The sequence below is a fragment of the Moschus berezovskii genome, chromosome 12, assembly GCF_049115385.1.
Source record: "Moschus berezovskii isolate FMDL1 chromosome 12, NW_MosBer_1.0, whole genome shotgun sequence".
Classification (NCBI taxonomy): Eukaryota; Metazoa; Chordata; class Mammalia; order Artiodactyla; family Moschidae; genus Moschus; species Moschus berezovskii.
The window spans coordinates 78,132,129-78,156,572 of record NC_142471.1 but is presented as its reverse complement, the minus strand read 5'-3'; the positions used below and the strand labels follow the sequence as shown (position 1 = coordinate 78,156,572).

At 42.7% G+C, this 24,444-nt stretch overlaps 1 long non-coding RNA gene across 1 annotated transcript in view; it reads left to right on the top strand.

Annotated features, from left to right (window-relative positions):
• The window catches only part of LOC129555350 (uncharacterized), an 84,179-nt gene that overhangs the window by 25,521 nt on the left and 34,214 nt on the right, over positions 1–24,444 (top strand). The window contains exon 5 of the long non-coding RNA XR_008685739.2: positions 208–260. This is a non-coding gene — a long non-coding RNA (uncharacterized LOC129555350). The remainder of the gene's footprint in view (positions 1–207; positions 261–24,444) is intronic.

Sequence of the window (24,444 nt, the reverse complement as noted above, 5' to 3'; positions counted from 1 at the left end):
GACAAAGATCGATGCAGTGTGCATGTGTTGATATTTCTGTCTCCTGAGCTGACAAATCCTTGTTTTTTGCCCTTCAAATGTGTGTTCACTTGTAATACATCATTTGAGCCTTACAAAAGCCTTTATGAAGTCATTAGGGCAGATTGTCCTCATTTTACAGTGTGGAAACCGAGGTTGAGAGAACTGAATGCTTTTTCTCCTTCACAGGGTTTTTTGGAAGAATACATGGAATTACACATGTGAAATGGCCTTTGTAGAAGGTAAAACCTTATGTAGATATCGTTGTTCCCAAAGTCATGCATCTTTTACATGAAAGAGCTGGAATCCAGAGCTGTGCTTTCTGACTTCTAGAGCAGCAGGCTGATTCTGCTTCAATAGAAAGATTGTTTTTTACTGGGGCCTCTTAAAATGTCAAAGGAATCAGATTAACACTGAAAGTCTTCATGTTAAGTGAGTCTGTGAATTACCATTAGCAGGTGTTTTGGGACTACGGCTGCAGAACAGATGACTCCAGATTTAGGAGAGTAGGACAGCCATTTTATGGAGGTTGTAGATTCCACAGGTCAGAAATCCCCAAAGAGCACACAGTGGAGACAGCGTGTGTCTGCTCTGTGGAGTGTGGGGCCTTAATTGGGGAGACTCAGAGGCTGGGGAGGACCTGAGGGTCTTTTCACTCATATGTCTGTGCTCGAACCGAGAGGAAAACTAGGACTGCTGGTCTTAGACATGGCTTGGGTTTCCTCACAGCATGGCTGTCTCAGGATAATGTTCTTATTTTTTCTTTTTTTTTTAATATTTATAATAAATTTCACCAAATGAAAAAATACTGTAGAATACACAGTTGTAAAAAGCTACATTAAGTTATTTTACAACTGCCTCAAGCTGCAAAAAGAAAAAAACCCCAAAACCATACCTAAGTTATCCCTCTCTCAAAGTAATGCCATATATGTTATAAATGTTCTTAAGTAGCAGCTCAGGACTTCAAGTGCAAGCGTTTCACTAGATAAGGTAGAAACTGGATTGCCTTTCCTTGTTGAAAGTAAGGAAAAGAGGGCCACACCTTACTTGTTGAGGGGGCCATACCCTACCTCCCGGTGGGGGAATGTCAAGGTTGTACTGCAGAAGAATTTGTGGAATGGGAGATTTTGTTGAATCCATTTTTGTAAAATGCACTTTGCCACACCTGGTTTCATCTCACTTATTTGTTGCCCTTTCTTAATTTCTTAAAGTTCTAGAATCATGTGTATCTATGAGGATGCTTCCATGAGTGTTTGAAAAAATGCAGAAGCACAAGAGATAAATGTAAACATTAGCCTTGTGAGCAAGAGAAAAAACAGAATCAAAGTGTACATTTTGTCTGACTCCACAGGTATAGCTTTTTTCAGCAAAATTCTGAAGATTAAATTAGCTAGTGGGTAAAGAAATCATGTATCCCACTTATTACTGGTAGGATTAATGAGGCAATTCTTTTTTTATTTTTTGAAGAATGTATCTTTTATTTATTTTTATTTTGTTTTTTAAAACTAGCATTGAAACATGTATATTATTATATGTGAAATAGATCGCCAGTCCAGGTTCAATGCATGAAACAGGGTGCTCAGGGCTGGTGCACTGGAATGACCCAGAGGGATGGGATGGGGAGGGAGGTGGGAGGGGGGTTCAGGATGGGGAACACATGTAAACCCCTGGCTGATTCATGTCAATGTATGGCAAAAACCACTACAATATTGTAAAGTAATTAGCCTCCAATTAAATCCAATTGAATCAGAGTGACTGAAGCTTCTGTCATGAGCCTGGCTGCTTGGGGAGCTGCTGTGGAGTTCCAGGGGTCCAGGGCCCTGGCAAGTCTTGTGCTTCTTATAGCCCATGAGGGAAGGGGAACAAAGTTGGTTTCCACCTCCTCTCACTGCTGCCTGGCAGAATGTTGGCGAGGAACGTGCCTAGTGGAGGCTCTGATCCTCTTGTAATCTAGTGGAACTGGGTTGGGAAAAGCTGCAGCAGTTGGAAACAAACATCCAAGAGAATGAGGTTGGGAGCGGGAGAGATCCCATGGGGGTTGACCTCAGGTGACGTGGTGCTTGCGTCTCTTCTGCTGCCCTGCTTACCACGGATGCTCAGAGATGCTTGTTAGCTTCCTGGAAAAGCATGGGAGCATCAGTGCACACTTAACATTGGAAATTCAAGGTGCTATCAAACTTTCATTCCTTTGAACAAAGAGCACGGAAGGGATGGGGAATGAAAAGTGTGTTATTTTTAAGAAGCAATTGTATATAGCTTTTCTCAAGCAAAGCAGGGGAAGTTATAATTTATTCCTTTATTGAGCATCTGCTGTGGCAGGTCTTCAACTAGGTGCTTAAGATGCAGTGGAGACCAAGACAGAATCTGGGGTCATGGAGCTTTGATAGAGGTAGGAAGTGGTACCTAAGGGACAAGTAGCCTGCTTAAGGTCTCCTTTTGTTGCCACCAATTTTTATACTCAAGATGGTAATATAGACTTGGAACAATATTCTACTATATAGAGTAATCAAATAAATGGATACATTTTAAAATATAATTACCACCATAATCATTATTATTTTGCCGATGAAATGTCATAATAATTATAATAGTTTTTGTAAAGAAAGTACTGATACTCAGTACTCATAGAAGATAATGCTGTCATAAATTAGCCCAAACCTTTTGGAAAGCAATTTAGAAATAATTATCAAGAGCCGTAAAGATGTTCATACGCTTTGGGTCAATATATCTCACTTCTAGGAATCAATCTTTAAGAAACTATTCGAAGTGTGGAACAAAGATGCCCTGTTCTCACAAATGAACATCGGATGACCTACCTGGTGATGCTTGTCTCTACATTCTGAATCCCACAGCTGCTTTCAGGGATTCCCTAGCTCACTGGTTCTCAAAGTGTGGTCCTTAGATCAGCAGCAGGAGCACCACCTGGGGACTTAATATGGGCTTCCCTGGTGGCTCAGATGGTAAAGAAACCACTTGCAATGCAGGAGACCTGGGTTTGATCCCTGGGTCAGGAAGATCCTCTGGAGAAGGAAATGGCAACCTACTCCAGTATTCTTGCCTGGAGAATTCCACAGACAGAGGAGACTGGTGGGCTACAGTCCATGGGGTCGCAAAGAGTTGGACTTAGTAGAAACGGAAATTCTGTGCTACCAGTGCTACTAATTCAGAACCTCTGGGGTGGAGTCCAGCTGTTTGAGGTTTTAGCATGCACTGCAGGGGTGCTGTTGTTTGTTCATGTCTGAGAACCACCAGCCTGACTCAACAGAGCCTCTGGAGGCTTGACAGGAGCAACCAAGGAGGGTTTCACCATCTAGACTTTCACTATTCCCCAACTTACGACTGGCATACAGTCCACTAGGCACAGTTCTTCTTGATTCCTTTGCCAGTCTTCAGAGGTTTCCAGCTACTGCAGCTCCATATAACATCTATGAAGAATGCTATAATAGAGTGGGTTAAACAGAGAGGGGGGAGACAGGGAGCATGTGTTCATTCAACTTATTTTCTCTAAATTACAGACAGAGAGTCTAAGAAGGTAGGGATCATTCCTTGTCCCCCTAAACAATGGCCTGATAAACACAATTATAAAATTGTCCTGTCTAAAGTGCCTTGAAAGGACAACCTTACTTGGTCCTCATGCTACCCTGGGTGGAGGGAAGAGAGGAATTCTCCTGCCAGATAAACCCATCTTCCGGAGAGCCGGACCCTGGGATGGCTCACTCTAGGGTCCTGCTCAGTGGTTGGTTGGTTGTGATCCATGGGGTTTTCACCTCCTGTGACGGCCCGGCTGTTTATACACAGTAAATTAGATGTGGCTGTCGTGCTGACATGGACAAATTGGCAATTACAGCAGAAATCATTCTGCTCTGGACTTTTGTCCCCGAGCCCGTGCTTGCCGAAGATTTCCTTTGGCAGTCCTCCTCCTGCAGCAGGTGTTACCCCCGACATCTCCTTGAACCTCTCCTCTCTTCCAGGAGAAGAGCAGCACTGACAGTTTTCCAACTGTGTTGTCCTCATCATCAGCCAGCTCAGCAACTGGAGCTGTTGTGGCCCCTGTTTCTCTTCCACAGAACCTGTGGCAACAGGATCTGGGGTAGGCACAGTTCCTCTCAGACTGAGTAAGCTGGGCTGAGTGTACATCCCACAAATTAGTCAATTTATGCAGGGCTCTTTCTGCTTTATTGCGTGCATGCATGCTAAGTCTTTTCATACTGTTCATGGGGTTCTCAAGGCAAGAACACTGAAGTGGTTTGCCATTCCCTTCTCCAGTGGCAGGAGAAGGAGACGACAGGATGAGATGGTTGGATGGCATCGCCGCCTCGATGGACATGAGTTTGAGCAAGCTCCGGGAGTTGGTGGACAGGGAAGCTTGGCATGCTGCAGTCCGTGGGGTCGCGAAGAGTCAGACACGACTGAGCAACTGAACTGAATGATGCTGAGTTGCTTTAGTCGTGTCCAGCTCTTTGTGACCCCATGGACTGTAGCCCACCAGGCTTCTCTGTCCATGGGATTCTCCAGGCAAGAATACTGGAGTGGGTTGCCATTTCCTCCTCCAGGGGATCTTCCCCACCCAGGGATTGAACTACATCTCTTACATCTCCTGCATTGGCAAGCGGGTTCTTTATCACTAGTGCCACCTGGGAAGCCCTTCAGCTCTATTGAGAGCTACCAGAAACGAATGTCGAAATGAGCATGTGGTGTCTCTGAAGTGCTGAAGAACTGGGGTGACAGGCTAGACCTTCCTGCAGTCTCTAGGCACTGAAAAACAATTCCTTTTTGGTTGGCTCATGCAAACTTTGTTACCTACTGCGGAGAATTATGATTCTTGTTCCTATCTAGTTCTGCAGAGCTGACGTTGATAGCCACAAACAACTGAAGAGATTAAAAATCTGTCAAACTGGGCTTTTCAAATTGGACTGTGCCACATACATTATATGGAGATATTTTAAGATGCAGATTTTCATTCAGTGCTGGGGAGGAAATTCTGATTTCTCCAAATTCTAAGATGCTAATGTGCACACAGGTTGGAACCCACTGCTCTAGAGGAGCTGATGAGATAAATAGCAACACTCAGTAGACTCATCAACAGCCCATCTAGCATGGGGGCCAGGTTGCTGGAGAGCGTAGCATTCTTTGAGAGGGTGACTTGCAAAGGAAGTCCATCCTGTGATTCCAAAGCTAGCTGGGCATCTATCTTCTGAATCACCTGGGAGCTTGTTACAAATTTGAAATTCAGAGCATCATCCCAGACTTACTGAATCTGAGACTCTGGAGTTCTGGAAATGTGTTTTTCTAGCAATAATAAGCTCCTTAGTTTCTTGAGAATGACTAGTCCAGCCCAGGTGTTGGCCCACCTGAACTGAACAGTCTCTCAGGGGCCTTTCATAGGAGTCTTTTATTCCAAGTTACAAAGTGTATTTGCTTCTATATATCTTATAAAAATCCCTGTGTACTGCTGTTCCTCTCCTGGAACACAGTGCTTCAGGGACTTCCCAGGTGACTCAGTGGTAAAGAATGCACCTAAATTGCAGGAGACCAGAGTTCAATCCCTGATCCGGGAAGATGCCCTGGAAGAGGAAATGACAACCCACTCCAGTATTTTTGCTGGGATAATCCCATGCACAGTTTATGGAGTCGCAGAGTTGGACATGACTGAGTATGTACTCACAATGCATCAGACTGAATGATTCCAGAACTCTGAACCTACCCAGCCATTGCTTCTCCTGGTGCACTCCCAGCATCATGTTGGTCTGACCTCAGCCCTTTATAGAAAGCTCAACGCAGACTTGAGAGACAAAACTGTGCTCAGAGTGAGGCTCTAGGCTCCTAAACCTCAGCTCCCAGTGGACTTGTTACGATCTGAGAGGCCCTCTCTTTTTTGAATTATCTTTTCTGGCTTTGAGGGCTGAGGCCCCTAATCACTTTCTGTATTTAGTGAAAGTTTTCTTTCCTCCTTCTGTTCATTTTACTTTTTGTTCCTGTCAGAGACAGTCAATATTTAGAATCAGTATCCCTTGGCTATTGATCAGAATTGTGAAGTTTTAGACCTGTGTTATGAGGCATACAGGATCTTAGTTCCCCAACTAGGGATTGAACTCATGCCCCCTGCGATGGAAGCGCAGAATCATAACCACTGGACTGCCAGGGAAGTCCCCAAATTTGACTGCCTGACACTCTTGTTTGTACCTTCAACCTTTCTAGTCATGTGATTTTTGTTTTTGTCATTCCTTCTTTTCTCCAAGACTCAGCTTCTATGATTGTCTTCCTGTTCAGACTCTTCCCATCTGTCATATGACACCAATTCCTCTTCTCTGTGAAACTTGTCAGAGTGATGGGTGGGTTCAGTTCAGTTCAGTCACTCAGTCATGTCAGACTCTTTGTGACCCCATGAACAGCAGCACCACAAGCCTCCCTGTCCATCACTAACTGGTGGAGTCCACCCAAACGCATGTCCATCGAGTCGGTGATGCCATCCATCCATCTCATCTCTGTCGTCCCCTTCTCCTCCTGCCCTCAATGTTTCCCAGTATAAGGGTCTTTTCAAATGAGTCAGCACTTGGCATCAGGTGGCCAGAGTATTGGAGTTTCAGCTTCAACATCAGTCCTTCCAATGAACACCCAGGACTGATCTCCTTTAGGATGGACTGGTTAGATCTCCTTGCAGTCCAACGGACTCTCAAGAGTCTTCTCCAGCACCACAGTTCAAAAGCATCAATTCTTCGGCGATCAGCTTTCTTATAGTCCAACTCTCACATCCATACATGACCACTGGAAAAACCATAGCCTTTACTAGACGGACCTTTGTTGGAAAAGTAATGTCTCTGCTTTTTAATATGCTATCTAGGTTGGTAATAACTTTCCTTCCAAGGAGTAAGCATCTTTTAATTTCATGGCTACAATCACCATCTGCAGCAATGTTGGAGCCCAGAAAAATGAAGTCAGCCACTGTTTCCCCATCTATTTCCCATGAAGTGATGGGACCAGATGGCATGACCTTAGTTTTCTGAATGTTAAGCTTTAAGCCAACTTTTTCACTCTCCTCTTTCACTTTCATCAAGAGGTTCTTTAGTTCTTCTTCACATTCTGCCGTAAGGGTGGTGTCATCTGCATATCTGAGGTTATTGATATTTCTCCTGGCAATCTTGATTCCAGCTTGTGCTTCCTCCAGTCCAGCATTTCTCATGATGTACTCTGCATATAGATTAAATAAGCAGGGTGACAATATACAACCTTGATGTACTACTTTTCCTATTTGGAACCAGTCTGTTGTTCCATATCCAGTTCTAACTGTTGCTTCCTGACCTGCATATAGGTTTCTCAAAAGGCAGGTGGTGGTCTAGTATTCCCATCACTTTTAGATTTTTCCACAGTTTATTGTGATCCACACAGTCAAAGGATTTGGCATAGTCAATAAAGCAGAAGTAGATGTTTTTCTGGAACTCTCCTGCTTTTTCCATGATCCAGCGGATGTTGGCAATTTGATCTCTGGTTTCTCTGCCTTTTCTAAAACCAGCTTGAATATCTGGAAGTTCATGGTTCATGTATTGCTGAAGCCTGGCTTGGGAAAATTTTGAGCATTACTTTACTAGCGTGTGAGATGAATGCAATTGTGGTAGTTTGAGCACTCTTTGGCACTGCCTTTCTTTGAGATTGGAATGAAAACTGGCCTTTTCCAGTCCTGTGACCACTGCTGAGTTTTCCAAATTTGCTGGCATATTGAGTGCAGCACTTTCACAGCATCATCTTTCAGGATTTGAAATAGCTCAACTGGAATTCTATCACCTCCACTAGCTTTGTTCATAGTGATGCTTCCTAAAGCCCACTTGACTTCACATTCCAGGATGTCTGGCTCTAGGTGAGTGATCACACCATCGTGATTATCTTGGTCGTGAGGATCTTTTTTGTACAGTTCTTCTGTGTATTCTTGCCACCTCTTACTAATATCTTCTGCTTCTGTTCAGTTCAGTTCAGTTCAGTCGGTCAGTCATGTCCGACTCTTTGCGACCCCATGAATCACAGCATGTCAGGCCTCCCTGTCCGTCACCAACTCCTGGAGTTCACTCAAACTCATGTCCATCGAGTCAGTCCCTACAATTTCTGTCCTTTATTGAGCCCATCTTTGCATGAAATGTTCCCTTGGTAGCTCTAATTTTCTTGAAGAGATCTCTAGTCTTTCCCATTCTATTGTTTTCCTGTTTCTTTGCATTGATTGCTGAGGAAGGCTTTCTTATCTCTCCTTGCTCTTCTTTGGAACTCTGCATTCAAACGGGTATATTTTTCCTTTTCTCCTTTGCTTTTTACTTCCCTTCTTTACACAGCTATTTGTAAGGCCTCCTCAGACAGCCATTTTGCTTTCTTACATTTCTTTTTCTTGGGAATAGTCTTGATTCCTGTCTCCTGTAGAATGTCATGTACCTCCTTCCATAGTTCATCAGGCACTCTGTCTATCAGATGTAGTCCCTTAAATCTATTTCTCACTTCCATTGTATAATCATAAGGGATTTGATTTAGATCATACCTGAATGGTCTAGTGGTTTTCTCCACTTTCTTCAATTTCACTTTGAATTTGGCAATAAGGAGTTCATGATCTGAGCCACAGTCAGCTCCCGGTCTTGTTTTTGCCGACTGTATAGAGCTTCTCCATCTTTGGCTGCAAAGAATATAATCAATCTGATTTTGGTGTTGACCATCTGGTGATTTCCATGTGTAGAGTGTTCTCTTGTGTTGTTGGAAGAGGGTGTTTGCTATGACCATTGTGTTCTCTTGGCAGAACTCTATTAGCCTTTGCCCTGCTTCATTCCATACTCCAAGGCCAAATTTGCCTGTTACTCCAGGTGTTTCTTGACTTCCTACTTTTGCATTCCAGTCCCCTATAATGAAAAGGACATCTTTTTTGGGTGTTAGTTCTAGAAGGTCTTGTAGGTCTTCATAGGATTGTGCAACTTCAGCTTCTTCAGCGTTACTGGTCAGAGCATAGACTTGGATTACCATGATATTGAATGGTTTGCCTTGGAAACGAACAGAGATCATTCTGTTGTTTTTGAGATTGCATCCAAGTACTGCATTTCGGACTCTTTTGTTGACCATGATGGCTACTCCATTTCTTCTAAGGGATTCCTGCCCACAGTAGTAGATATAATGGTCATCCGAATTAAATTCACCCATTCCAGTCCATCTTAGTGATTCCTAGAATGTCGACGTTCACTCTTGCCATCTCCTGTTTGACCACTTCCAATGTGCCTTGATTCATGGACCTAACACTCCAGGTTCCTATGCAATATTGCTCTTTACAGCATCAAACCCTGCTTCCATCACCAGTCCCATTCACAGCTGGGTGTTGTTTTTGCTTTGGCTCCATCCTTTCATTCTTTCTGGAGTTATTTCTCCACTAATCTCCAGTAGCATATTGGGCCCCTACCGACCTGGGGAGTTCATCTTTTAGTATCCTATCTTTTTGCCTTTTGATACTGTTCATGGGGTTCTCAAGGCAAGAACACTGAAGTGGTTTTGCCATTCCCTTCTCTGGTGGACCACATTCTGTCAGACCTCTCCACCTTGACCCAGCTGTCCTGGTTGGCCCCACACGGCATGGCTGTGGTCCATGTGATCAGATTGGCGCGTTGTCTGTCGTAGTTTCAGTCTGTCTGCCCTCTGATGCCCTCTCTCAGTGCCTACCGTCTCACTTGGGTTTCTCTTTCCTTGGACGTGGGGTCTCTCTTGATGGCCGCTCCAGCAAAGATGGGTGGGTAGGATCTGGTATTGGAACTGTAAGATGGATCATGGGTGACTGGCTGGGATGTCTGGATTTTTTTCTGTTAAGCATGGAACACTAAGGAGTTGGAATATGGTCAGAGTTATGCATGAGGAATATTGAGAAAAAAAAAAAGCCAAGAAATAGAGACTAGTTATGAGATTACTATAGAAACCCAAATGTGAGATTAAAAAAAGGGTACTACAAATAGAGAAAAGGAAATGAAAATGAAATAATACCCTATAAAAAGATAAGCAACTGTTTGGATTTATTTAGTTGTTGGCTCTCCCAACAATTAAATCTCCTATCTTCCTAGGAGATGATGCATGAGAATGTGCTTTCATAAACTGGGAAGTATTAGGTTGGCCAAAAAGCTCATTTGGGCTTTTTGAACATTTTGGCCAACCCAATACTCTGTAGAAGTAGGATATTGCTGCTAGTAGCTCATTGCTTATTCGTTTATCCTAATCTTGGAAAAACTATTAAATGTAGTCTTATCTAAAAAAAAGGTGGATTAAAAACAGAAGCCATGATGTCTATGATGTGATGGCATACATTTCATCCAAAGAAGTTACCCAGATAGTGTATCTACTTAAAAGGCAATCCAAATCTTATTTCAAATTCTGCTTTGAAATGGCAGAAAAGTGGAAATTTCCCAAGTGAGTCAACGGGACAGGCTGTCCATTTTGGCTGTTCAAGCTACTCTCCATTCTCAAAAGTTTAAAAATACTTTTGTTTCCCCTGTGTCCCAGTGGAGTCATCATCTATGACTTGGTGCACCAGCTTATGGTTTAGATCCAGGAAACAGCTTGACTCACCTATTTCTCCATTGGGTTTTTAATAAAACATTTCTCAACGTAACTTCTTTAAAATGGATGTCCGTGTGTTATTTCCAATGGAGATGAGTTGAAATCTAATGGGTTTCTTTCAGATGCTAGACATATTATAAATGTTTTAAAGAAAGGGAATCATGGCTTAATCCTCTTAAAATCCTTCAAAAATCCCAGCCCAATATCTGGCTCAGTGTTTTTATGTTTTATGTTTTAAAGATTAATATGTATCTTTAAAATTAGATGCAGTTGTTGAAAGTTAAAAGTATTTGTCTGTTTGCCTGGTAAAGGTACCAACACACTCTGATTAACACATACCTAAAATTTGAATGAATGCCTATTATGGGTTTAAGTCTTAGTTGCGGCATTTGATTGAAACTGATAGAAATCTACCTCAAAATGACCTAAATATTTTTTTGAATTCCTTGCTCTTTGTAATAAAGAGACCAAGAATATTTATTTTTTAGGAAAAAAAAAAAAAAGATTGCTTTTCATCTCTCAGCTCTGCTTGCCTCTCTATGTTGGCTTTATTTTCCTGCAGGATGTCTTCTTGTTATGGAAAGATGGCACCAGCAGCTTCAGGCCTGCATTCTCTAAGTTTCACTAATTTGAGAGAAAAAGCCCTTTCTTCTGCTTGTTTGGGAGAAAAAGACCTTTATACTGACTACTGCAGCCCAGTCTCAGACTGACTTGAATTCATAGTCTCTCAAGGACCAGGCTTAGCTCATGGGATTATCTGCTATCCAATCATTGCCCCCAGGGAATATGAAAGTCACTCCTGGATCTGAGCAACAGAGCTAATGTCACCAGAGTCCAGGGAGGAAGTTCATAAGTCAATCCGGGTACTGCTACTAAAAACAGACACACAAATGTAGAAAACAAGCTTATGGATACCAAGGGGATGGTGGGTGGTGGGATAAATTGGGAGATTAGGACTGACATATATACACTGCTGCTGATGCTGCTGCTAAGTCACTTCAGTCATGTCCAACTCTGTGTGACCCCATAGACGGCAGCCCACCAGGCTTCCCTGTCCCTGGGATTCTCCAGGCAAGAACACTGGAGTGGGTTGCCATTTCCTTCTCCAATGCATGAAAGTGAAAAGTGAAAGTGAAGTCAGTCATGTCTGACTCTTAGCGACCCCATGGACTGTAGCCTACCAGGCTCCTCCGTCCATGGGATTTTCCAGGCAAGAGTACTGGAGTGGGGTGCCATTGCCTTCTCTCATATATACACTGCTGCTGCTGCTGCTAAGTCACTTCAGTCGTGTCCGACTCTGTGACCCCATAGACGGAAGCCCACCAGGCTCCCCCATCCCTGGGATTCTCCAGGCAAGAACACTGGAGTGGGTTGCCATTTCCTTCTCCAATATATACACTACTATGTATAAAATAGATAACTAGTGAGCACCTACTGTATAGCACAATACTCTGTACTCTGTGTTGACCTAAATGGGAAAGGGATATATGTATGCATAAAATAGATTCACTTTGCTGGGCAACACAAATTAACACAACATTGTAAAGCAACTATACTCTAATAAAAATTAATTAAAAAGATAATATCCTTTGGTTTCTAAAAAGAAAAAAGGTAAATAGATTCTAGAGAGGCAAAAAATAGTACGTGCCCATTTCAAGAGCACTGATTTCTTTATTTGAAACAACCTCAGCCTTCCAGGAGCTTACAGCATGGTACAGAGTTTATAACAAAATTAACTTACTTGTATTTCATTCAGGTTCCTGGGTAGGATTCAGACCTGGGAATCTACTTTCACAGTGTTCAAATGCAAGGCCCTTAGTATAAAACTTTGAATCAGGGACTCCTCAATAAATGTTTGATCAAGTTTAAGTACAACTTTGCCAAGAGTTAATACATCTGCCCTAATTTTAACTCCATCCTATCCCCAATTAAACTATTGAAGTTGGTCTTTAATTGAACTCAGTAGTGGCCGCCCCAAAACCTTACGCAAATGCATATATTCCTAAGGTGTATTTTCTAGGCAACCATTCTTTAGGGCATCTTTCTTAAGTTTCAGGATCTGTGTGTATCAAGACACAGAAGACTTTGAAATCCAGGGATGCTCCCATTCTTTGATGCTGAAATAGCACCACAGAATGAAAATAAGAGATGAAATTAATTAAGACCTACACCTCCTCCTTGGAAAGGGCTACCACCATTGACAACCAGGTGTGATTTCCTGTGCTCAGCTTTGTTGCTGACTTCAGTGCCTTAGGCTGGTATTTCTAGAAGCAGAGCTGAGACAGAATTCCTAGGTAAGGGATTCCCTGAGTGAGTGTTTTAAAGGAGCAAAGGAAGCTGGAGCAGACTATAGAAAACTTGGATGGGGATGAGGGTATTCGGCTTCAGCGTGATGGTATAGGGAGCTCTGAGCATAAGTAGCACCCCAGAGTTGTCCAAGGGAGAGGTAAGGAAGCCAACAAAGGTAGCACCCCATATTATTCAGTCATTGGATATAGGCTTTGTTCTTTCTTCCCTGCAGCACTGTGTCTTAAGTATTCTGCATGTCCTTGCTAATGCTGAAACTCCAGTACTTTGGCCACCTGATATGCATAGCCAACTCATTGAAAAAGACCCTGATGCTGGGAAAGATTGTGGGCAAGAGGGGAAGGGGGCAGCAGAGGATAAGATGGTTAGATAGCACCACTGACTAAATGGCCATGAGTTTGAACAAACTCCAGGAGATAGTGAGGGAGAGGGAAGCCTGGAGAGATGCAGTCCATGGGGTCACAAAGAATCAGACATGACTTGGTGACTAAACAACAAGATCCTGCCAGGGAAAGTGGTTCCTATTAATGAGCATCACTTTTTATTTTTCTCTTGCAGTGAGATTATTTTACTGAAGGATAATTGCCTTACAGTGCTGTGTTGGTTTCTGCCTTACATCAACATGAATCAGCAGTAGGTATACACGTCAGCCATAGGCATACCCTCTTGAACTTCCCTCCCACCTCCCACCTTATCCCATCCCTCTAGGTTGTCACAGAGCACCAGGTTGAACTCCCTGTGTTATACAGAAGCTTCCCATTGACTATCTGTTTTACATACGGTAGTGTATTTATTTCAATGCTACTCTCTCAATTTGTCCCACCCTGTCCTGTTCCCACTGTATCCGTTAGTCTGTTCTCTGAATCTCTCTTCCTGCCCTGCAAATAGGTTCATCAGTACCATTTTTCTAGATTCAGTATATATGTTTAGTATACAATATTTGTTTTTCTCTTTCTGATTTCTTTCACTCTGTGCAACAGGCTCTGCTACTGCTGCTGCTAAGTCACTTCAGTCGTGTCCAACTCTGTGTGACCCCATAGACGGCAGCCCACCAGGCTCCCCCGTCCCTGGGATTCTCCAGGCAAGAACACTGGAGTGGGTTGCCATTTCCTTCTCCAAGCAACAGGCTCTAGGTTCATCCATTTCTTTCTTTTCTTTTTTTTTTTTTAATGTGTTGCTGTGGGGTTTTTTTTGTTTTTTTTTTTCATTTATAGGGAAGATCCCCTAGAGAAGGAAATGGCAACCCACTCCAGTACTCTTGCTTGGAAAATTCCATGGATGGAGGAGTCTGGTAGGCTACAGTTCATGGGATTGCAAAGAGTTGGACATAACTGAGCAACTTCACTGGTTCACTATATATATATATATATACATTTATATATGTATTATATATATATAGATAAAAGTCTGGCGTGCTGCAGTCCATGGTGTCACAAAGAGTTGACATAACTTAACGAGTGAACACACACATATATAGACACATTATTTTTTTATTTTCTTAACTATTATGGCTTATCTCAGGATATTGAATATAGTTCCCTGTGCTATACAGTAGAACTTTGTTGTTTATGATGAGGATCACCAGGGAAGGGTGGCAGCTGTCAATGTTTCACTTGGGGTCTGGAAGAAGGGCGAGTGTACCAGTCTGTAAAAAACATCTGGATGAGTCTCCGATGGCTTTTGCTGTCACAATGGGCAATCGTAAATGTGTCGATGCTAAAGTCAGTCTGGTAGACCACTCATTTGGTGACAGAGCCACCTTGACAGTGAACAGATTTTGAACACACAACATATTTGTGGATATGCTGCCCCTGAAGGAGATTGTAGGGCTGCCTGCCTCACTATGGCACATAACTGGCAGAAAGGTATATAAATTATGATTTCACCAGAAACAATGGAATCATTGCCATAATGCAACAAAAGTGTCTTTCTTTAGAATGCTAGTAAGACATCCCAAAGATTTGCATAATAGCTCTGTCTTATAACGGAGAATTTGGCTAAAGTTTATGGTCTTCTGATTTAAGATCGATATGACTAAAGGAAACAATAGAAGTTATAATCCACCCTTAGGTCTTGCTCTGTAGTTTTTCGTCTGCATTTCTGAGTGGACAGTGCAGGGAAGAAGGTTGGTTCACAGTCCTCATCTAAGTGCAGTCCTCTGGTTAATTAGCTGGATTGCATCATTGTACAGAAGGGCTGCTCCTAAGGAGAACTAATGACATATTTCCTTTACAGGGAGAGAGAATAAACTGGAAATGGAAATATAGCCAGGAAATAGACATAGAACTCTTAAAAAGAATCCTAAGCTGGCCCATGTGGGATCCACAGCCCTTTCTGTCCCAGAGACCTTTGCTAGCAGGTGAAGCAGGGTTTAAAAGCAGTATTCAGCATCAGGTTAGAGTGCTTGTAATAGAGCACTGTGGGCAGATAATGGAGTGAAGGCCAGTCTGTATTAGTTTGGGGCTACAGGGCAGCTTGTGGGTTGTCTACCAGCTAAAGTTGCTCACATCTGTAATTACTTTGGGGCAGCGGGATCTGTTCCTGTCTTCCTCAATTAAAAAGAAGCTCAAATGGCCTAATAAACGCTGTTCCTTTTCATTCACAAACGGTTGTGGCAAAGAACCTTGGTTGACTGTATTAAGTGGTAGGGAACGTTTTGGAGCTGTGGAGGCATTTTACCTTGTTTATGTGCAAAGAATGAAGCTAAGAAAATGAAAAGTCTACTTTTATCAAGGCAAAATTCTCCTACCATCCTACACCTATAACATGATAAAATCTTTTGTGGATACAGAGGTCAGCCAGGAGCAGACCTGCCCGTGTGAGCTCACACCTTCTAGATAAATGACTTTGTTTCTCTCCTCTTGTAAATGCTTGGCAGAGCAAACATGGGAAGGGGATTCAGAAGCCAATGTCCCACTGAAGAGATAGACTTCAGGAGGGCCAGATGGAGAGAGGGAGGCTAGAGAGACGGGGTGGCTTGACGCTTGCCCGTAGTGATTATCTGTGTTGTGTTTTGAGCCCCTACCCTGACCCTAACCCTTGTCTTGAGAAGGTGGCTTGTCTGAGATCTAGCAACTAGAAAGTGGGAGTCTGATCTAGGATCTCACCGCTTCCCTTCCACTTCCCAGGTCTTCTACCACATTGGAATTAGAAGACCTGACCCATGGCTATTGCTAAAGAATAGCCAGAGTTGGACAGTTGTAAAAGGGGTAAAAACAGATTTTATTCAGGAACTATTAAGAGACCTCAGTATATAGCTGGGCTCAACTATGTGTGCAGCAAGGGCACTTGGTAATTTATAGCCAAGGAACAGGGTGGGGGCCAGTAGAAGGAAAATTTCTAAGAGGACACATTAGGGATAAGGGGGAATTCTAGCTAGAGGGGCCTGACCCGATTCTTGCTGAAGGCAGGTCAGGGGCATCAGACATCACTTAGAAATGATGGGGGATGGGAAACTTGATCAGGGATCCAGGGTGAGGGATTCTGGCTGAACTAACTGACAGGGTTCTATGAATAAAACTGGGTTCTACAAGAACGGAGATGGAAGCCCATTTAGATGCCTTGTCAAGCAGAGGGCTCAAAGGGCATAACTACAGTTTGGTCGGGAAGAGAATCTCTGTCACTGTGCAAGCCATCTCTCAAAAGTTCTTTAGTCACTTTCAGATCTTCATCCAGAAGTGGAGCTCTTTTACTTTCATCACAGGGACCTGGGGACACATAGGAGAAACACACATTATTTAAATATTTAGATATAAGGCTCCTTAAGGATTGATATCCTCAGAGCCTCACTGCCTCCCAGACTTCTGAAAAAATGTACTCTCTCTCAGGTTTCCCATCCCAGTGCCTTCCTGACTGTGGCTGATCTCTGAGAAGATGGTGGCACTTGTTGATGATGATGGCTTACAATGGAACTCTTTGGAAGTAGTCTTGGCTGAGAAAAAGTACCTCTCTTCAGGAAGCCAGGTGTTTTTTTAATGATGTATCAAAGATTCTTTCTGAAGCACGTGAAGCTGTTTGTATTATAGAGAGAGTAAGAAACACAGTTTTCAGGGTTCATCTTTCAGTTCTTCTGGCAGTGAGTAAGATATTGCAAGAAGATGTGAGTTGATTACAGTGGACCAGCATTTTTCTGTGATTTTCCCTGGCAGAGATGCAAGAAGGAGCAGCACTGCCCTACCCACGTCTGATAAGAAGTAGGGTCAATCTCTAAGGTTACGGTTCCTGCTTCCTTCTTGAGCTGTGAGTTAGCCAAAGACTGAAGAACCCCAACCGCTTCAATCAGTACCCCTTCAGACAGTGACTGTAAGCTTTGAGCAGTGTACGCGGTGCAGCCAAAGGCTGTGCCCAACAGAGGAAAGAATGCTGGGGAGAAGAGGAAGACTTCTCAACTGAACCTCTGGGTTTCCCTTTACCCTTTGACTGCTAGAGAGCTCAGAGCCAAATACATGGCTTGGAAGTGGCACTATGCAAAGAATTTTCAAAGGGAGCTTTTCTTATTCTTGAGGTGGTTGCCAGGCCCATATGTCCCTACCCTTGCTTGTCTTTCTATCTTTGCTTTTAATTTATCCCATTTTGCATTTTATAAAAGATCCTGCCCAGTTGTCATAAATTCTCTCTGGAACAAGGTGGGTATAGGTCACAGTGGCTATGGGTTTGGGCTGGCCATTCTTCCTCTGAAACTGATGACAACTTGGTAGGGATCCCTTCCCGCCCTAAGATGGAAGAAGGCCCTGAACTTATGATCAGATTGTAATAGCAAGATGGTGTTAGCAGAGTAGACAGCCTGAGAATACATTCACTCTCAAAGGCTGAAAAGTAATGACGTGAGCTGAGGACTAAAGAGCAAGACCAACGGAGAGATAAGACTCAGAATGTTAGTGCTGGAAGGGAATCTGATGACTGAATCAGAGCTGTAATTGTTTGTTTGGCAGATGAGGAAACAGGCCCAGAGAGGTATGTTGCCTGAACTCCCCAAACTGGTAGCGGTGGTTATAGACCCTAGTCTAGGTTTGTGAATGTGGCAGGACCGTTCCTTTACTCCATCCCATCTTCAATCAGGGTGGGCAGGAGGTCACTTGGCTTAATAATCAAAGTTATACAATAACAGGTGAGCTATATTAGCAAGAGAAAGAATTATTTCTGTATAGATACTACACTGATAGCTGTGACTACCCCAGACAAACTGTGCTAGCCAGGGCTGATTCTTGGAGTACTGACATGAAGCAAAACCTACAATGTGTTGAGTCGAGAAGAAGCTATATGAAAGAGGGGGCTAGTGCCCCTCTTTGAGCCTTTGACACAGGGAAAGCTCGATATGACCCTGAGGGGGCGGTGGTTAGTAAGGGAAGGAAGATGAAGGAAGAAATGGGAGAAGGGTCTACAGGAGACTCATGTGGACCCTTTCTCCACCCTTGACGCGAGGATCTCCAGAAGGAATGTTCATTTCACCCTCTGTGTTCCATCTTTGCGCTTCATTGGTTATGAATAAGCCTGGAACTTTGAACCGAGTTTATAAGCCTTTCTGACCATTTCAGGGCATAGGGACCAATATATCAATAGGTGGCTCCCCTTTTCTCAGAGACTCTGCTGTGTGTGTGCCCCTTGCCTGCACTGGCTTGCATTTTGACAGTGAATCCAATTTGTCAGTGCCAGTTTGAACTCCAGGTCTGTCTTCCCTGGTGTAGTAAACCCCATTAGCTTGGGGGTCATCTGAACAGGTAATGAGTATGCTTTTTATTCGATGAAAATGAAACTCCTTATCCAAGAAGACTTTACAGACAGTATGAGATTTCTGGGAGCCTGAATGAAGCTGGCATAAACAACAAAAGAGAAAAAAAAAATACTGTTAGCATTAACAATTACCACCAACCACCATGCAGAAGTGGCTTCCTGTAATTAATACATTTGGAGACAAATCCCTCGTTTCCAGCGACTTTTCAGTAGAAATGTCAACTTTTGTCATTTCCCCCCTGATGTGTAGCATCTCTAATTACTAAGTATTTTGAAGCTGAAAGCTCCAGATGTTCTTACAGTGTACAACTTCAAAGATGATTTTGATGAGATTCCAATGTAGCTCATCCTACATAATTGGCCTTTTCTTCTATAAGCTCAATGAAATTTCCAAGGTAAAGTGTAATCAGAAGTCAGAGAGAGTAAAGCAGCTTGCGCTAACCTGACATTTTTGTCAAGTGGTGGTAGAATGTAATGTTTCTGGTGTTGGTATTTGTACAGAGGCAAGATTCCTAGAGAATTTAAGACATTGTTTACAAAATTCTTCTTTATTTGTACTTTTTCATATTTTAAATGCATGAGAGTGCTTTGATACAGTTGTCAAATGTGTAATTGGTCAGTTTTACAGTAGACGATTTTTTAGCTCCAAATGCTCACAGCTCGCATGGAATCTACAGAGTAAAGGAAGTAATGGAAAATATCACACAAAAGGTTGAGTTTAAATCTCAAATTTTTACTTATATGGGAGCGCTTATGTTCTGTTTTTGGATAGGATAATGTAGTCAGCACAAATGATACGACCTGTAAGTAGGTTTGTCCTAAAAATGAAATTTCCTGTGGTGAGTTGCATCTAGTTAGGAAAATGCTTATCCAGTTGATTTCTAACTGGTGCTCTTTGTAGCAAGCTGGTGACCTCCTGGTGACGTGCTGAAGATGTCCACGAGTGACTGTGGGAGCATGGAGATGAATCAGGCTAATGGCCTTGCCTAGGGATCCCTGAACAGGTGTACTTGGAAAACATCTGAAGGATGCCAACTCCTTAGGGGTTACCTTTAATTCCGTCTGAACCACAGAGAGGATTAAGGCCATTGGAAATGGAAATAGTTTCATTTGATGCATTTCTGAAGCTTTGCCTTGTTAGCATTCTGGGTGAACCTTTTAGATAAAAGCTCTTAGTGGGAAAACAGAAAAGCCATGATTATGCTACCTTTAAACCTTTCTTCCTTTTCTGTTTCAATTTAGAGATTTAAAATGCCCTCTTGTTTCCACCCCTTGGTTTGTTTCTCTTTTATTCTTGCTAAAAGGAATAGCTGTTTAGAAGGCAAGAAATAAATCAATGGATAATTTCTTAAGCATCTGACAGTTTCCTCAGTCCAGATAAGAAATGTACTTTCTTTTCTTTTTTTTTTAAGAGAAGGTTTTGCGAATGGTTTTGCTTTGAAATTTGGAGAAGGTTTTAGAAACAATTTAATCAAATTGTTAATTTTATTTTTATAGATATGAAATTCAGAAAGGCACAGTATCTTTTTCCAAGGTCACATGGCTAGATTGTCATGGTGCTGAATCCACTCCTGCCCAACCCATAAACCCACTGGCTCATGAGTATTAGTCATGAATATTCATGGTTGTATAAATATTCATGATTTGTGGTCCTATTCCCCCTCCTAGCCTCTTTGCCATTCCCTCAGCCTCCAGTGTTCTTGCCTGGAGAATCCCAGGGACAGCGGAGCCTGGTTGGCTGCAGTCTATGGGGTCGCACAGTCGGACACGACTGAAGCGACTTAGCAGCAGCAGCAGCAGCCTCCTTTACCAATGCCTGACTGCCTCCCTTGGGTTTCCATCTCCCTGTGATCTCCCTGCCCCAGTCCAGCCTCTGGCCTCTGACTTGGGGGCCTTTTCTCTGGTCTTGGAGATTAGACACTTGGCTTCCCTCTGGCTCTCACGTCTGTGTTGCCTCACCTGTGGGTGCTCAGTTCCACTCCCAGCCTTGCAGAAGCTGCGCCTAATCTACATCTCTTTGCCCTATTCCAGTGCTTGGTTCCTTCCTTTACCCTCTTTGATTTAGTTGGAGTACGCTTAGCTGGTCCATCTAGTCAAAGCTGTGGTTTTTCCCGTGGTCATGTATGGATGTGAGAGTTGGACTGTGAAGAAAGCTGAGCGCCGAAGAATTGATGCTTTTGAACTGTGGTGTTGGAGAAGACTCTTGAGAGTCCCTTGGACTGCAAGGAGATCCAGCCAGTCCATTCTAAAGGAGATCAATCCAGGATGTTCATTGGAAGGACTGATGCTAAAGCTGAAACTCCAATACTTTGGCCACCTGATGCAACGAGATGACTCACTGGAAAAGACTATGATGCTGGGAGGGATTGGGGGCAGGAGGAGAAGGGGACGACAGAGAATGAGATGGCTGGATGGCATCACTGACTTGATGGACATGAGTTTGAGTGAACTCCGGGAGTTGGTGATGGGCAGGGAGGCCTGGCGTGCTGTGATTCATGGGGTCTCAAAGAGTCGGACATGACTGAGTGACTGAACTGAACTGAACTGAACGCTTAGTTGATAGCCACGGAGCCTTTTCAGCCTGCAAAAGACATTTCCTGCCTTCCCTCTCCCATTCTGGCATCCTTCATGACCTATTTTTTCTTTGGAAATTTGATGAAAAGGTGCTGTGAGAGGCCTGTTCTGAGGGGAAAAATCACCTTAAGAGCTGCTAATGTGTTCATGTGTTAAAATCCTCCCTGTGAATGTGCAGTTTTAAAGGCCTTCTGAAAATTCCTTTATCCCAAAGAGTGATATTGGTGATGAAAATCTCAGGGAGTGAGGAACATTAGTGATTGAATGTGTCTGATTGGAGCCATCAGAGTCACCCACAACACTTAACACAACTCTTCCCTTACCTTAAGAGCAATGCTTGCTTTAAGAGTTGTGAACTTGCAGTGAGAAGACCTGGATTTGGGTCTTGCCTCTGCTCCCTGCAGAGCCTTGGCCTGCTCTCCAAGCTCTTCTGTTTGTCTTCACATTTCTGAAATGGAGGTAACTAATTGCTTTTTGCTCCCCTAAAAGGGTGGTTGAGAAGATAAAATAGTTCTAATTTCTTATCTCTTGACTCCCAAGACCGTAAGTTTCTTATTGCTTCTCCTTCCCTGGCCATTCTGGAATTCCTGCTAAGTGTTAGTTTCTCAGTCCTGTCCAACTCTTTGCAACACCATGAACTGTAGCCCCCCCAGGCTCCTCTGTCCATGGAATTCTCCAGGCAAGAATAGTGGAGTGGGTTGCCATTCCTTGCTCCAGGGGATCTTCCTGACCCAGAGATCAAACCTGGGTCTCCTACTTTGTGGGCAGATTCTTTACCATCTGAGCCACAAGGGAAGCCCAGCCATCACTCCTCTTAGTTTTCTATTTCTACTTTTTACATATGGTGTGCTCCAATAATCAAAACCCAAGAATGATCATCTCTCATGGCTTTTGAGAAATTTCCTCTAGCAGATGATCATTCATTTGTATCTCCAGCCCCAACTTCTCTCCTAAGCTTCATATTAATATCTTGACCTTTTGAACTTTGATGTATTACAAGCAGGTCTAATTCAACATGTTCTTTTCTGTACTTATATTAATATCATCTCTTCTACCACCAATTTATGATGCCTTTATATATATGTATCTGGAGACAACTTATAGTAACTGGCTCATGTGATTATAGAGACCAAAAAATTCTACCATCTCCTGTTTGCAAGCTAGAGAAGCAGGAAAGCCAGTGGTGTAGATCAGTCTGACTCTGAAGGCCTGAGAACCAGGATTGCTGATCTCTAAGGGCAGGAGATGATGGATGTTTAGCTTAGGCAGAGAGAGCAAATTCGCCTTTCCTGAATGGCCGTCAATAGATGGGATAATGCCTACCTGTAGTGGCGTGGTGATATTCTTCACTCAGTCTAAAGATTCAAAGGCTAAATCTCTCCTGGAAACACCCTCATAGACACACACAGAAATAATATTCTACCAACTACTTGGGTATTCCTTAGCCCAGTTAAGATGACACACAAAATTAATCTTTGCACAGTTCTTAGTAATGCTGCCATTATAATAGCATGTCTGATTCTTCTTTATGCTGAATTTTGAGATCCTTGAGAGCAGTGACTTTTCTTTTCATCTTTCCCCCCCAGAACCTGACATAGAAAAAGGCTGAGATAATGTTTCTGGGCTCAGATAACTCATCCCTTGGTGCTTTGTAAACCACAGAGTCTACTCTAAATGGAGATCAAAAACATTCAAAGATATATCTGAAATGCAAGCAAGTGGGATATCTTAGACTTTCTCTATGAGGACAAAATCAGTGTTACAATTAAGGTTATAATTCACTTGATGAACATTTATAGGAACATTTGTGTGTCAAGGTCTTTATTCCTGGCAATACAAAGATAAATGAATAACCTGTTCTCTTTTCCCCACTCACTGAAATCAGATCTTAGTCAACTGGAGAAGCCACATTTGGGGGCTGTAAATAAAGTTTAAGCATAACATAATGGGATATACCAAAATCCAACTTCCTTAAAAAGTTCTCCCCCTATTTTTGAAGCCTAGCTTGGAGAATGTTGAGTATTACTTTGCTAGTGTGTGAAATGAGTACAATTGTGTGGTAGTTTGAACATTCTTTGACATTGCCTTTCTTTGAGATTGGAATGAAAACTGACCTTTTCCAGTCCTCTGGCCACTGCTGAGTTTTCCAAATTTGCTGGCATATTGAGTGCAGCACTTTCACAGCATCATCTTTTAGGACTTGAAATAGTTCAACTGGAATTCCATCACCTCCACTAGCTTTGAACGTAGTGATCCTTCCTAAGGCCCACTTGACTTTGCACTCTAGGATGTCTGCCTCTAGGTGAGTGATCATACCATTGTGGTTATCTGGCTCATTAAGATCTTTTCTGTATAGTTCTTCTGTATATTCTTGCCATCTCTTCTTAATATCTTCTGCTTCTGTTAGTCCATACCATTTCTGTCCTTTATTGTGCCCATTTTTGCATGAAATGTTCCCTTGGTATCTCTAATTTTCTTGAAGAGATCTCTAGTCTTTCCCATTCTATTGTTTTCCTTTATTTCTTTGCATTGTTCACTTAGGAAGCCTTTCTTATTTCTTCTTGCTGTTCTTGGAATTCTGAATTCAGATGGATATATCTTTCCTTTTCTCCATTGCCTTTTGCTTCTCTTCTTTTCTCAGCTATTTGTAAGGCCTCCTCAGACATCTACTTTGCATTCTTCATAGGGATGGTTTTGATCACCACCTCCTGTACAATGTTATGAACCTCCATCCATAGTTCTTAGGCCCTCTATCAGATCTAATCCCTTGAATCTATTGTTTACTTCCACAGTATAATCATAAGGGAATTTGATTTAGGTCATATCTGAATGGTCTAGTGGTTTTCCCTACTTTCTTCAACTTAAGTATGAATTTGGCAATAAGGAGTTCATGATCTGAACCACAGTCAGCCCTTGGTCTTGTTTTTGTTGACCGTGTAGAGCTTTTCCATCTTTGGCTGCAAGTTTGCAGAACATAATCAACCTGATTTTAGTATTGACCAGCTGGTGATGTCCATGTATAGAGTTATTTCTTGTGTTGTTATAAGAGGATGTTTGCTATGACCAGTGTGTTCTCTTGATAAAACTCTGTTAGCCTTTCCCTGTTTCATTTTGTACTCCAAGACTAAACTTGCCTGTTATTCTAGGTATCTCTTGACTTCCTACTTTTGCATTCCAGTCCCCTATGATGAAAGGGACACCTTTTTTTTTTTTTTTCTTCTTGGTGTTCTAGAAGGTCTTGGAGGTCTTCATAGAACC